This window comes from Benincasa hispida, chromosome 5, assembly GCF_027475165.1.
Source record: "Benincasa hispida cultivar pf3 chromosome 5, pf3_genome.v1.1, whole genome shotgun sequence".
In the NCBI taxonomy this organism is placed as follows: Eukaryota; Viridiplantae; Streptophyta; class Magnoliopsida; order Cucurbitales; family Cucurbitaceae; genus Benincasa; species Benincasa hispida.
In genome coordinates, this window is record NC_143482.1 from 37,478,677 (window position 1) to 37,492,890 (window position 14,214).

Here is a 14,214-nt window from a genome sequence, read left to right on the forward strand (position 1 = left end):
GGTTCAGTCAAATTGATTAGTAACGTGAGACATTTCCTACATTGAAGAGAAATCTCCTATCTTTGGGGATGTTTGATGCTATTGGCTATGAGTATAGAGGTGTTGGTGGCACCTTTGAAATAATTAAAGACTCTAAAGTAGTATTGGTGGAAACCAAAGTGAATGGCTTGTATGTCATCAAAGATATGCAAATGGTACATTCGGCTTTGATGACAACTGATGAAGAACCCACAGAAGATGGAGACAACTTAAAATTCTATGAACAGAGGACTCTTCCAAGTACTCTCAGGGGGCTGCAAGTACTCTCGAAATAGAGGACTCTTCCAAGGGGAGTTGAAGACAACTTAAAATTCTATGAACATTGCATACTAGGCAAAGCAACAAAACAAGGTTTCCCCAAAAGATAACACACTTCTAAATAGATCCTTGAATATGTGCATTTGGACTTGTGGGGGCCTTCCCTCTCCATCTTTAAGGGGAGCAAGATACTTTCTTTCCTATATAGATGATTACTCAAGGAAGAGTTGGGTTTACTTTCTAAAATCCAAAGATGAAGTATTTAGTAGATTCAAAGAATGGAAGACCTTGATTGAAAAGCACACCTCTAAACATATTAAACATTGAATAACTGATAATGGTTTAGAGTTTTGTGGAGAGGAGTTCAACTTGTTTTGCAGGAAGCATGACACAGTGAGGCACAGAACAGTGAGGTACACATCTCAACAAAATGGAGTAGCTGAAAGATTGAATAGAATAGTGCTGGAAATAGTTAGATGTCAGCTGTCCAATGCACTATTGTGTGAAAAGTATTGGGCTGAAGTTGTTCCTACACAATATACACACTTAATAGGTGCCCACATCAGTCCATAGAGCTGAAAACTCCTGAAGAGAGGTGGACAGAGCAGTCACCTAAACTGGAACACTTGAAGGTGTTTGGATGTGTAGGCTATATGCATCAAAGCCAAGGTAAGTTCTAGGGCTGTAAAATGCATGTTTTTAGGCTTTACACTGGGAGAGAAGGGTTATAGGCTGTGGCATCCTATTGAGAAGAGATGTGTGAATAGTAGAGATGCGATATTCAAAGAGAATGAGATGTTTATGATGTCTGAACAATCAAATACATCTATGTCAAAGACAAGTAGCACAAAGTTTAAGGTGGAGCCTCAAAATGATCATGGAGCTTCTACTTCCTCTCAAAATCTAGAATTTGAAGGTGATGATACTGCTGAAACTAGTGAACATGTGTCAAGCGAATAAGTAGAGACACATGGAGACTTATAGAATTATTCACTAGCAAGAGACAGACCTAGAAGAACTATTGTGCCACCGACTAGATACGAAGAATCTGTTTTGCTAGTGTTTCTCTATGTGCTACCATTTCATTGAGCAACAATAAACCTACCAGCTTTGAAGAAGCAACAAACAACCCTGATGCTAGATAGTGGATTGAGGCAATGATTGATAAAATGAAGTCCCTCAACCAAAATGACACCTAGATACTAGTACCTTTGCAAAAAGGGTACAAACATATTTCATGTAAGCAGATTTACAAATTTAAAGAAGAAATTCCAGGGGTGCAAAAGTCTAGGTTTAAGGCAAGACTAGTTGCTAAAGGGTTCACACAAAAGGAAGGTATTGATTACACCAAGGTCTTTTCTCCAGCAGTGAAGCATACATCTATTAGGCTAATCCATTCCTTAGTTGTGCAAAAGGACATGGAGTTAGACCAATTGGATGTGAAGACAACCTTTCTATATCAGTTGTTGAATGGGACCATTTACATGAAGCAACCTTAAGGGTATGTAAAAAGAAGAGAAGAAGACTTGGTGTGTTTGCTAAATAAGTCTATCTATGGCCTTAAGCAGTCACTAATGTGGTTGTATGAGAGGTTTGATGAAGTGATCTCTAAAATGGGATTCAAGAGAAGCTTATATGATTGGTTCTTTGATTAGCTGGCTAGAAGTTCCAAAGAAGAGTTGAGGTAAGTTAAAATGCTTCTAAAGAAAGAGTTTGATATGAAAGACCTAGGAGAATCAAGAAGAATCCTAGGCATTGAGATTGAAAAAGGTAGAAAACAGGGTAGATTGCAAGTGAATCAATCAGAATATTGTGCAAAAATATTGCAAAGGTTCAAAATGGAGGGTGCTAAAGTAGTTGGCACTCCACTTGCACCTCACTTCAAGCTTTCAGCTGCAAATAGTCTAGAAAGTTCAGATGAAGAGCACTTAAACCATATGAAGGCTGTTTCTTATTCCCAAGTAGTGGGTTATCTGATGTACCTAATGATTTCTACTAGACCAGATCTGTCCTATGCAACAAGTATGGTTAGTAGGTACATGGAAAACCCTGGTAAACGACATTGGGAAGCAGTCAAGTGGATACTGAGGTATCTGTGTTCATCAAAGGATGCATGGGTCTTATATAGACAGAAAGAACCATCTAATGATGAAGTGTATGGTTATGTTGATACAGATTATGCAGGGGATTTGGACAGAAGACGCTCTCTATCAGGCTATGTTTTCCTATGGAGAAACAATTTGATAAGCTGGAAGGTTAGTTTGCAGCCAGTTATGGCCCTTTCCACAATAGAGGCTGAGTTTATTGCATTGTCTGAGGCTGTGAAGGAAGGTTTGTGGCTGAATGATTTACTAAACGATTTCGACATAAGACAACAAAAGGTCAAAATATATTGTGATAACTAGAGCACGATCTACCTATCTAAAAACCAACAGTTTCACAACAGAGCCAAGAACATTGACATTAAATATCATTTTATCAAACATGAGATTGAGAAAGGGGAAGTTGAGGTATTGAAGATTCATACTGAAAGAAATCAAACAAGAGGATTTCCATGAGCAGCGGAAGCGATCGTTCCAAATTCCATTCAGATTGAACACAAAACAATTCTAGTCTAAAACGGAAACTAACAGGTCATGCAGAAATAGAAATTACAGCCTGCTATAAGAGAACAAAGGATAGAGTATGTGTACCTTTGAAGAACCATTCTTCAAGAATCACTCGAACGAAGTCCATTACGTCCACAAACAGCACACAGACGCAACAAACAAACTACTACCAACAACACAAACACAACAAATGTTCGATGCTCCTCGAACCCAATCGAGTTGAACTCGATTCACGAACTAAGTAAAGACACTACCACAAGTGTTACCTTAGTATTATCGGTGTGAGAATCCAAGAGTTGTAGGCTCTGTATGATATTGGCTTGAGGATGAAAGGAGGTCTACGATCGAGTAGATGGTCGAGAAAGTGGGAGATATGACACCATCTTTTGAATAGACGATGTACTCGATCGTTTGGTAAACAACAACCTATCACATAAACTTTGCTACTCGATCGTGTAGTAATGATCAGCTGAGTAACTATCGTATAGTCAACTCTAAGTGATCACTTAGCTGATCATATAGTCTTTCAATGGCTATCGATTAGTAAAATAATTTTACTTGATAGCCTATTTCCATGAGTACTTTCCAAATGAGGCAACCTTTAAATTTAGGAAAACAAATTTTCTTTTATCTCACGGTTACCATAAAATTTCCAATAACCTCCCACTCAATCGGTTATTAGGGAAAAAATGTTAATTATCATGTAATTAATATATTATAAATAAATATGATAACCAGCTTATCATATTATATTTATAACCTATAATTTTAATATTTCATCATATAAAACATAGAAACCATAGTTCTTTTTCTATTTTATGGTATTTAATATAAATCATATTTACTTTAATTCCTCAATGTAATGTATCTCATACATCACACAAATAACATATAATTGAATTTTCTCTTATTAATTTAAACACTTCAAACTAACCCCAAATTCTGATTCTCAACATGAACTCATTATGCTACCAAGGGGACCTTATTGACCTGTAGCTTGAAGCTCCAACGGTATGTGAATAACTAACTAAAATCTTTAGTCACGAGATCAACCATCCATTAACTGTCAGGCACTTTACTAAAGATCAACAACTGCACTCTTTTCACTACAGATATATTTCTGTGTCCATATAACAAATCAATAGTGTGATAACACTTCATAAATCGCTCGTAAGTACAGTTGAATCAATTTACCGTTTTGCCCTTGTAGTTACATCTAACTCCTTAAGTACCACTGATTCTTCTAATTAACAATAAGTCATAGTCCTACTATGACTGAGTCCTCTCTTCAAAAGAGAGGGTGTGGCCACATGTTCAAGACCCGAAATCAGTTCTTAAGGGAGCAATTTATCTACTTACCCCTGCTTTGGGGAATGAGTGAATTTCATCTTGTGTAATTGAGTTCCCAGCTCCCTAATCAGACAAATCCCCAAAAAAGGTAGGCTTGTTGAGTTAGCAATCTAGCCACTCTTACCCATGCTAATCAAAGAACCACCTCCATAGGCCAGAGTTCCCAAAACACTCAAGATTAACGTCATGTTACCTATGGTCGTTTTAGTGAAATGTAAGTCTCAATTATCAACGACGTTATATAAGGAGACTAATCATCTCGTGGTCCGGTCTTATACAAACTCTTTGTATAGGACACTCTCGCTTGCATGTCTCCACATGAATGGTCAGGATCAGACCATTTGTAGCATTTCGCAACATTTGTAACTATCTATAAAGTGGGTTGTATCCTTAGTGTCACCAGGATAAGGTATCCCTCCTTTATCCTTATACTACAGACCATTTAGGATATTACTTAAGGCATGATCCACTTATATGTCTCACATACATGCTTAAGTTTAAATGAAATAACCATGGATCTTAGTTTATTGGATAAGAGTAAATGCAAATAAAATAACATTTATTTTATTAATAATAATGTGTACAAACTGTTTACAAACTACGAGACTCCGGGAGAATTAAGACACCAATCCCAACAATCTTCCACTTGTCCTAATGCCTTGGGAGACTAATATACAATACATGAAAAATAATACAATATACAATAAACTAGGGCATAGTGTATACCCCAGTATCATCCTCCATTTTCCCTAGACAAGATGCCGCATGTACCGTAGACCCAAACTCTCTAGATGACCCTCAAACACTTTAGCCGTGAGGGCATTTGTAAATGGATCAGCAATGTTGTGCTCCAATGCATTCTTCATGACTATCACATCACCGCGTTGCACAATTTTCCTGATGAAATAATATTTCCTTTCAATATGCTTGCCTCTACGATGGCTCTGAGGTTCCTTTGAATTTGCCACAACCCTGCTGTTATCACAATAGAGAGTGATTGACAAAGACATATTTGGAACAACTTTCAAATCTGTAAGAAACATCCTAAGTCAAACAACCTCTTTAACAGCTTCACAAGTGGCTACCTATTCAGCTTCTATAGTGGAGTCCGCAATGCATCCTTGCTTGATGCTTCACCAAACTACAGCCCCTCCATTCAGAGTGAACACTGAACCTAATGTCGATTTTCAAGAATCTTTATTAGTCTGAAAGCCAAAGTCTATATATCTTGTAAGGATCAAATTCTTATCTCCATACATGAGCATATAGTCTCTCATTCTCCGAAGATACTTGAGAATCATTTTCACTACCTTCCAGTGATCTAATCCTGGATTGGACTGATATCGACTGACAATCTCTATACGAGCAAATATTAGGTCTAGTACATAACATTGCATACATAAGGCTTCTAAAGACCTAAGCATAGGGAATTCGTCTCATCTCCTCAATCTCCTGAGGTGTCTTAGGACATTGCTCCTTAGATAAAATAATTCCATGCCTGAGGGGTAATAAACCCCTTTTGGCATTCTGCATCCTGTACTTGATCAACGTTTGGTCAATGTACAATGCTTGAGACAAGGCCAACCTCTTGTTCTGACGATCCCGAATGATCTGGATCACTAGAATATATTGTGCCTTTCTCAATTCTTTCATTTGGAATGAGGTGGCTAGCCATTTTTGAATGTTAGTAAAAAACCTACATCATTCCTAATGAGTAGGATATCAACCACATATAGTATCAAGAAAGTTACTGAGTTGTTGATGATTTTCTTGTAAACACAAGGCTCATCAATGTTCTGATCAAAGCCAAATGATTTGATCACATTGTCAAATCTAATGTTCCATGATCTAGATTCTTGTTTCAGCCCATAAATGGACCTATTAAGCTTGCAAACTCTCTGCTCTTGATCTGGAATAATGAATCCCTCTGGTTGAGCCATGTAGATGGTTTCCTCAAGATTACCATTCAGTAAGGCAATCTTAACGTCCATTTGCCATATCTCATTATTATAAAATGTGGCCATGGACAGGAGAATCCTGATAGACTTCCACATGACAACAGGTGAGAAAGTTTCCTCATAATCCATTCCCTCAACTTGGGTATAACCTTATGCCATGAGTCTAGCCTTAAAGGTCTGGACCTTTCCATCTACACCTCGTTTTGTCTTATAGAACCACTTACACCCTATAGGTTTTATCTTATTAGGCTGATCCACAAGTTCACAGACAGAATTGAAGTACATAGACTCCATTTCCTTGTTAATGGCCTTAATCCACTCATCTTTGTCAACATCCTTCATTGCTTGCTTATAAGTCAATGGATCCTCAACCCCATCATCTGACATGATGTGTTGGACTTTAGTCAAATCCATGTAGCGTTCGTTGCAATCCTCCAACTACGTCAAGACAGTCTCAACTCTGGATATGGTTTACTAGACGAGCCGACATCAACAACTTTTGTTGATCTATCAGTCTGTTCAACAACTGTTGTTGAACCCTCAGTAGTCTCACTAGAAATCTCATGTAAAACAAGCTTGCTTCTTGATTTATGATCCGTGATGTGGTCTTCTTCTAAGAAGATGGCATTTGTCAACACAAACACCTTGTTCTCACTCGGATCATAGAAGTATCCACCCCTCATTTCCTTGGGGTATTCGACAAAGAGGCAAATTTTTGAACGTGGTTCCAACTTTTGAAAGTTAGCCATAAGCACGTGGGCTGGACATCCCCAAATCCTGAAATGGCATAAACTACTTTTATAGCCTCTCTACAGCTCAAAAGGCATTTCAGAAATACTTTTCGAGGGAACGTTATTCAAAATATAACATGCAGTCGCCACTGAAAATCCCCAAAACGAGTATGGAAGATGAGCATAACTCATCATTGATCGAACCATGTTAAACAAGGTTTTGTTTCTTCTTTCTAATACACCATTCTGCGGAGGTGTACCTGGGGCCAAGAGTTGGGACTTAATTCCATGTTCTATCATATAGTTCTGGAATTCAAGGTCCATATACTCTCCACCACAATTAGATCGTAGTGTTTTTATCTTCTTACCTAACAAGTTTTCAACTTCAGCCATATACTTCTTGAACTTGTCAATGACTTCACACTTACGTTGCATTAGATATAAATTCCCATATTTTGAATAATCATCTATGAAAGAGATTAAATATTCATACCCACCTCGAGCTCTAACACTCATCGGACCACAGAGATCTGAATGTATAAGCTCCAAAGTTTCTTCGGCTCTATAATCTTTTCTAGTATAAGGCTGTTTGGTCATCTTGTCTTCAAGACATGATTCAGATACTGGCAATGAGTTATCTTCTAAACTCTTTAGAAGTCCACATTTCACCAACTTATCAAACCTATTGAGATTGAGGTGACCTAACCTTAGATGCCAAAGATGGGCATTGTTTTTAGGAGAAACCTTTGGTCTTTTTGTAGTTGTCGCTGTACTGAACATTTCAGTATTAAGCAAGGCTTTTATGACTAACGGCCTTAGTACATAGAAGTTATTTTTCATTAAACCAAAATAAATCTCCATACCATTCTTGAAAATAAACACTTTACTCTCAGAAAAGGAGACGATATAACCTTGTTTAATGAGACAAAAAACCGAGATTAAGTTCCTCTTGATATGAGAAACTACAAAAACATTATCCAGTAACAGATAACGTTTCTTGTCCAAAAATAACTTCAACCTGCCTACAACAACAGCTGAAACAACCTCGTCAGTCCGACTCGAAGAGTCAACTCTCCTTTTTCTAATGCTTTCTAGGAACTAAATCCATGGTAGGAAGAACGACCGTGATTAGTAGCATCTGAATCAAGTATCCAGGCAGAATCATCATTCTCTACCAAACATGTCTTCAAGACAACTAAATCACATTTATTGTCCTTAGACTTCTTCCTCTTTTGGAGAGTAGTGGGATCAGTATCAGATCATAAATAAGCTCCAAGTTCCATTTCAAAGAACAATTCTCGTCGATGAAATTATCCAGAGTCAGCAACAATTGCTTTCTCTTTTAGTCCCTTGACATTCAAGAAAGATCGGAGGTTATCTTGGGAACTAACACTACTGGTTTCTTTGTCATCCATCCCCCTGTGCTCAAAAAATGAGAACTGACTTTCAAAAAATTCTTGCAACGAGTCCATGATCTTACGTGAAATGACCATGTTCTCAACCTGTTTGGCCAATGCATCAGGTATGTTCGCCAAAATGTGAAGTCGAGCCAACGAGTTAGCCCTCATCCATACCTCATATGCATTACAAAAATTTCACAGTGCATCAAGGGTTGGGACATGAGGACACTCCTAACCATGACAAACTTGAGGTCGTTTACCATGAAATATTTTTTAACGGACTCTTTCCAATGTATGTAATTGGTCAAATTAAAAGAGGCAACTAATGAAAAATCATTCATGTTGCTGCAAAAAAAAAAAAAAAAAACACATTGATCTACATTAGATTTTAGCAAATACTCGTTGCAAAAAAAACATCCAATATGGTTTAGAAAAAACTTAAATGAACCCCATATGACATCTAGTTTCGCAATGACGCTCTAGTGGTTTAGGAAAAAAGCCACCGAAGGGTGGTCAATTTATCCCTTCTCTGAATTGAGACACTCTCAACTAGTTATTAATACTAGAACATCTCTTGTTCCTCCACTAGTCATCATTGATTTGGTCAAGAAATCATTAACTTAATAATTTCCTGTAAGTGTGATCCTTCATTTTAGATCCTAGAGTTTCGCCTCAAGTAGCCAATCCGAAGGAAAAAATTCTGATTGGGGCAAAAACTAAAGCAACCCTATCCATTTCTGGAGTTCACATTGATATTGACCAATCGCATAAAAGCCATCCGAAGGGGGACACTCTTAGGGCACCACGAGGCAGTGTAAGAAGATCTCATGGTGCAAACCAATGAAGGAGACCGCAGGGCATGTTGACACATCCTTCACCCACTTACTATAAACACTCCTTCGTCAATCTTGATATTGACTCATGCAAATACCATCCGAAGAGGGATGCTTCTAGAGCACCACAAGGCTAAGCATGAATCTCATGGCATAAATATTCAGGGAGAAACATGAGTGGAATTGACATATCATATACGTCTTTTCCTCCCACTGAGTATTTTATAACTTAGGGTTCGGTTTACTTAGAAAAAACACGGCTAAGGATTTTAAATAAGTGACTGTTTAGGTTTGCCCAAAAGTAACTCCTACTTTGGAAAGTTGAACAACTTTTGATCATTATTCATTAAACTCTTTAACGAAGTCTTTGATCAACTATCGCATGCTTGTAGCAAATCTATCTAATTCATCTTTCCAAGTAGGTTCCTAGGTAGGGATCTGTTTCCGTCAGCTTAAATACCCCAGCCTAGACAGAACACGCCTTAGAAAAAAGGTACCTTATAGATATATTTAATACAAATTTAATCTTTTATGGAAACCGATTGAAAATATTAAACTTAGGTTGCTAATCTCATTAGAAGCTTGAACTTAGGTCTATCTCAATCCAATTTTAAAACTCTTTTAAAACATGAGTTCACCTAAGTTCGCATGCAACGCTTTCTTATTGATTTTAGTTTTAATTTTCATTATAACACTTATATACGGAAACAACCAAAACCATCCATAATGCAAAGTAACACATATAAGGCATTCATAACTTTTATAAATAACCTAAGTGTCATGCTCCATGCATTGTTCATTCATTGCTACGTTTATACAACACTTATATAACAAAGCAATGAACCAAGCATACATGCTCTCATACACCCTTATACTAGAACTCTTATAATATAAAGATGATGCATGAATATGCTTAATGCATGCATAAATATAACTCTTATAGTTCATGATGCATGCACATACTTTCTTATAATTTCATCTTGTCAATAACTATATTATAACACTTATAATATATGATTAAATGCATAACGTAAGGTGGGTTTTAAATCTATATGTCATACACTATGGCTTATAAACAAACATATATCTCATGTACATTAAATAAAAGTTGATGAACCGGGATAATTAGCCTCAAATCCTCAAAAAAAAAAAAAAAAAATCTAACTATTACAAAGCACAATGAGTCTCCGGTTTAAACAGGCGAACCAGTGCTTGAACTGTTTGGGCGATGAAAACGTCTCCTTGATCGTGTACAGAAGTTCACAACTCACTCAGGATTAAGGTCATGTTACCTATGATCATGCTAGTGAAATGAAAGTCTCTGTCATGAATGGCGTTATATAACGAGACTAAACATTTCGTGGTCCGATCTTATACAAACTTCTTTGTATAGAGTATCCCCGCTCGCATGTCTGATCATTCCGTCCCAATTAGTTAATTAACCTTAAATTGGCAATTAACCCTACTTTAGTTCTAAGATGCTTCCTAAAGATATCCCGCATCAAATTCCTAAATTCATTAATTCTAAGGTTTTCTAGGTTATGACATGCTTGAAATACTATAAAGTCAAATCAAGAATGATTTATTTGAATGTTCTAAACTAGTCATGCTTTCAAGAAAATAGGAAAAAGTCCAATTTTTCATTCAAGTTTTCTAGTTCTTGCAACTTCATTACAATAATGATATAGAGCCATGTAATTTTTCATACAAAGATCTAAAAAATTTGAGATGTCAACTCATTTCTATCTAATTTTATTGAAATTAAAATCAAGAACATTCAAGAACAATCAATTATACAAGATGAAAATACTAGAAAAAACCTCAAGAATTTACTAACCTAACAATTTCCCCAAGAAAGAAGATTACATAGCTCTGAAGTGGTAGATTCTTGAAGAAATCCATTGAATCAAACAAGAAATTGATACAAGAATTAAACAACTTATACAAAATCGTGAAATTGGGCCTCTCTCTTGTAAAAATGGGTATCTTTTCATGAAAATATGTGAAAAGATGCTCTTATATCAAGGTTATAGCGTTGCAATGGTGGTAGGAAGCGTTGCAACGCTCTCTTGCGTAGGCGTACACATTTTTTTTAATCTTTTCGTCAAAATCCATAGCGTTGCAACGCTGCCCTGTATATCAGCATTCTGCCTTGACCTTTTAATGACTGACAAACATGACAGACAGTAGAAATTTGCTTTTAATGATGCACAAAAGATGTCGGTTGACAAAAACTACACATCTTCATATTTTCTTCCTTCTTTTCTACTCTTCCTTTGATCCATTGCTCGGTTTTGACTTCTTTGGCTATATTTTTGGTCCTTTTTGCTCCAATTTAATCCAATTTTGTTGAAATGACTCTAAAATGCTCCCGGAACTATTTTACCTATAAAATTTACATATTAAGTAAAGTGATAGTATAAAATTGATAGAGTTATGTACTAAAATGTAATTCTTTCCAAGGCCTATCAAAATACTACCTATGCTTATGGCTTCTAGGTTCTTTTAATTTTCAACTACTCCACTGTTATCATAATAGAGGGTGATCACAGTAGAAGCAGATGCATATTTTGAAACCTTTCCAAATCATTCAAGAACTTCCTAAGCCATACTGCTTCTTTTGTTGCTTCACATGCAGCTACATACTCCACTTCCATGGTGGAGTCTGTTGGGGTTGATGTCCTAAATCTCGTAGAGTCTTGTAGCTTGTAATCATCTGTATGAACAAACAATTTTGTGATATATAATATGAGATATTTTATTCACTTCAATCTATGAAATATGAGATATTTTAGTTGCATTAAACCACAAACCAATAAACTAAGATCCTTGGGTATCGTTGTAACTTAAGCATATATGTAGAGACATACAATTGGATTGTGCTTTAAGTGATAACCTAAATGGTCTGTAGTATATGGATAAAGGAGGAAAACCTTATCCTTGTGACACTATGAGTGTAGCCTGCTTTGTAGGTGTTATAAATGTTGTAAAGTACTACAAATGGTCATTCTTCCTAACTCTACGATCCTATAGCATTTACTAAAGCATCGTTTACACGATTGTGTAGTTTCTATCGCATCGTGTACATGATCGTTTAGCTCCACGTCCAATCGTCTATACGATCATTTAACTCCAATCAACTGTTGTTTACACGATCTTCTAGCGCTTCGTTCTATCGTATACATAATTGAACTATCATTTAGTTCTTGGAGTTTTGTCTACACGATTGAGCTGCCATCAGGTAAACGACAGAAGAGTTTCAAGCCTCAAACATACAACCTTCCCTGACTTTTGAATTGTTCTTAACCATTAATTCTGAGTAATTGGTGATTGCAACAGAGAAGATCTTAGTCATCTGGGACAACACTTTATTAATTATGAACTAAATATTTAAAGGATTTAGTTATGTGGATATCCTAAGTTATCATGGCTTGAGCATTTGCTAGTGCAACTCTCTCTGCTTTGACTTGAGCATTTAATTCCTTAATTGATTTTAATGATAAATGTGTTAAGTTGATTTGACTACTTAATTTAACATACTAGTGGAGTCTTAATGTTGAGAGATTAGGATACAAAATAATGTCACAAAGGAATACATGACAAAGAGCCTAGGGATAGGATTGTCATGCGCACTTAGAAATAAGGTACATTATAGGATAAAGAAATTGTATGCAATGGATCTAATATTAAGTTAGGGATAGAGATATAGGTCTAACTATTTATGCTTCAAAAGGAACTTGATGCAAGACTGAATAAAAGACAGTTTTGTCCATGCTAAGTCACTGTCGAACTAATACGGCCGCATAGCTTAAGGCATAATACTCTTTTGGTTGAAACAATACTGTAATCCTCTAGCTATCAACACTTGTTTACTACTTTTATTCATCAATAAAGCTACTCATAATTCATTTAAATTGGTTATATTGATTTCATTCACTTCTTTATATTTAAAAAAATTTAAATTAGTTCAAGTCTCGTAGGATATGATACTTAGAATACTCCCAAGTTATTACTTGTGATAGTGTATGCTTTCACTTAGACCACTTTTACTTACATTCTTACCATTCATACACATTTGGTCAATCAAAACCTGACCTTCATGTGATATAAATAATAAATTTGTAATTTAGGGAAGAACATGGCCTAATGAAAGACCTGACATCACTGTGGTACCTGCAACATAAAGATAAGTATTAGAATAAACTTACTTCCTTTGAAGTCTTAATGATGTATTTACAGTGAAATTCTTACTTAAGGCATCCATATCAAGGGTTTGAGTCATATTAGGTTAATTCTCGAGCAAAATTTGGTGGTTTGATCTTGACCTCATCTTTGGTCGAGGCCGATTTGACCAAGACTATTCTCTTTTCGAGGCCCAAATAGGCCATACTATGATCCACTCATCAAACGAGAAGGTTTACCTTGGCCCCATCCTTTGCCATGGTCGAGGTTGAGCAGGTTAGGTTGGGTCTTGGCCAGAACTCCCGTTTTTCTCATGCTTAATTGTGCCCTTATGGTGCAGTTTTCTGGCTCGAGTTTAGCTATTTTCTTGATTGGATAGTTTGCAAACTCCATAAACTTGATTATGTCCTTTAGCCCAAAGTTACCCATAGCATTATCTTCCACTCCCAATTTTGGGTTCGTGGTTTAACTATGTTTCATGGATTTAGCTCATAAGAAATCAACTTATGACTCTCCTTCCATTGCCATGTAACACGTTGCGATACTTATCTTGGGCTTTGTGGATATTGGATCTATCGAGCCAAACCCTTTTGAGTAGCAATTGAGTTCCAATGCGTTTCTTTACCTAAGAAGGAGTGATGCTTCAAATTGGGTCATGTCCACCTTATTGATAGGCCTTGGCAACAGAACATTGCTCCTTTGATCTAAGGTGGGCTATAAATCATAAGTTAACCTTTAACATTACTTGACCAAGCCTATTAAGGCTCAACTAACTTCCTGGTATCCTTTCTCACTTTAAAGGGTAGAGTTATGGTTATTTCATCCATCATTTCTCTGCATAGTTGTAGCTTTTT